At 36.2% G+C, this 2,403-nt stretch overlaps 1 long non-coding RNA gene across 1 annotated transcript in view; it reads left to right on the forward strand.

Moving 5' to 3' along the window:
- Positions 1 to 819: 819 nt before the first annotated feature.
- The window catches only part of LOC111734680, a 4,810-nt gene continuing 3,226 nt past the window's right edge, over positions 820 to 2,403 (forward strand). Inside the window, exon 1 of the long non-coding RNA XR_002778552.1 lies at positions 820 to 829. This is a non-coding gene — a long non-coding RNA (uncharacterized LOC111734680). The remainder of the gene's footprint in view (positions 830 to 2,403) is intronic.

The following is a 2,403-nucleotide window of genomic DNA, read 5'->3' on the forward strand; positions in this document are numbered from 1 at the left end:
TGAGCCACCAAGCAGTCTGCCGATGGCTGCCACCCACGCTGGGCTTGGAGATGCCTCAAGAGGCCAAGTCGTGAACTGAGGCCAGCTTTTACTAAATTTTAAAATGTAATCTACTTTATTCTTTTTTCCCCTGTATTTTAATTGCCTAGATGACAATCGAAGTAGTTAAAAATTGGCTTGTATATAATGTACTTAGGTAATTCTTATAAATCTAACCACTTAAGCATAATTGGGGCGATTCTATTCAGTAGTAAATCTTATTGGAGTAAACAGATGCTGACCCACAGTTGTCAGCCAGGGATTTGGGGACTGCCTTCTTACCTTACAGAGCGTTCCTCGCGTCCCAGCTGTGGATGCCAGGCCGAGTGCCTTTTTGGGACAACTATGCCACACACATTAAACTCAGCAAGAGGAACTCTCACAGCCAGGCCCTTCACATTCACATGCTGCTCTCCCTCACTTCTCTGTGCAGCCACCACCCTCCCACCCACATGGCCGTATCCCTGCATGGGACTGGCATTTCCTTGACTGTCCACAGCACCGCACGTGGCTATTAAGATCTTTAAACTTGACAGAATTCTTAATTCTTTTTATAAACTTTGTCTCTTCTGTCCATAGCTCTTTCACCTAGTAAAAATGGTAGCCAGTTGAATTTTGGACCTGTCTTATGGTTTCATCATCGCTTCTGAGGTCATTCTGGGGATGGAAGGCAGACATAAGAACAGTTAATGGGCTATTATTGGGCGAACCTACTTTAAAATAAAAGTAGACTCCTGGGTTGAAACGAAATGTTCAAAAAGTGTAAGAGATGCCAAACTACAGTGCTCCTGTACATATTTAGAACATATTTATCTGCTTGTTGTCATAGTCGGAATTTTCATGTTGCACAAAGAAGGGCTGTGATTTTCACTAGAATGTAAGCTCGGTTTCAGAACAGATTTTCCTGCTGTAATTATTGTCATATTTCCAGTAAATAGAATACTACTCAGAATTTAGCAGATACTCAAATATTTGTTGAATGCATAAATGCAGTTTCTGAATACATGATAGATTGTCTGCTGTTAATACTAGATTAAGCCTTTTGCTTTCTTTTAAATTCTTTTCCTTTTTTTTTTTCTTCTTTTAGGCAGAAACCACTAATACTAGCCTCTTGCAGGTACAACTAGAATGCAGTTTACATAATAAAGTGTGTCAGCGATTAAAGGTAAAATAGAAAATTCAGTATTTTCTTCTTGCTTTCTTTCTTGCCTTTTTGCTTAGAAATCAAAAATAAAACAGCACATTTATTCTCAGATATATACATGCCCTTGCCTTAAGTGCTTTTCCCCCTAAAATTTGAAGTCACGAAGTTCAGATGATTTTTTTGAGTTTTTCCTTTTTTCTCCATTCTTCCAATCTCAGAGTTGTTATCTGGAATCTGATGATGTTTTACGGCTACAAATGAGCATAATTGTAACAATGGAAAACTCCTCAAAAGAATTTGAAGAAAACACACAAAATTTGTTAGATCATCTTTCTATTATATATGTAGCTACAGATAAATCTGAGACCTCGGGTAAGGTGGAATCTTTAAATCTCATATTTTGATTAAGCTGCATCATCATTCTGTCACATGTACTTACAGACTGTATCATTGCAATCTAAGGCAACAAAGACCCTTCGCTTTCATTATTAAGAGCTTGTAATAATAACTGGTTCTCAGTCTGCAGCTGCTAGTAAATTTTTGGAGTAAATTAAATGGCAGTTGCAAACTATTCTGAGTTTCCTTGGGAATAATGTTTCTTGATAATTCTTGAGAGAGTAAATTAAATGGGCACAACAATCTAATATAAATGTTCACAAAGTATTTGGAGTCTTGTGTCTCTTCTTCCAGTTTTACTGATTTTCAGAAGCTCCGTTCACCAAGTCATTCTGTTTTGTACTTTTTTAATAGCTGATTTGATACTAGTTGTTACTAGATGTCTGACAAGTTAGAGTAGTATAAACTTTAGTGTTTGTTCTATGAATTTTATCTTTGCAAACGTGTGTCCTACTTAAGCGGAAATAACCTAGTTTATCAGTTTAAGTTCATCAGTCTAAGTTCATGAAAACTTTTGTAAGAGACACATATTATATGATCCATGATATTTACAATGTAGGATTAATATTATCCATTGGCTGTCAAGACTGTTCTAGTATGTGAGTGTGTATGTATGTGAGTATGTATTACACACACACACATACACACATACATATTCAGAGAAAGAAAACAGCATCAAAATACAGTTTTATCTTGGCTGTTTTAATTGTTGGTCAAACATCATTTACTTTCTAATCCTCAGAATTGATTATAATAATGATGATTCAACAGAGAGCTTTCCTGTCCTTAAGTTCATAGTTTTTGGTGATTCTTAGAATGGTCAG

Source organism: Pteropus vampyrus, unplaced genomic scaffold, assembly GCF_000151845.1.
Source record: "Pteropus vampyrus isolate Shadow unplaced genomic scaffold, Pvam_2.0 Scaffold3651, whole genome shotgun sequence".
NCBI classification, from domain to species: Eukaryota; Metazoa; Chordata; class Mammalia; order Chiroptera; family Pteropodidae; genus Pteropus; species Pteropus vampyrus.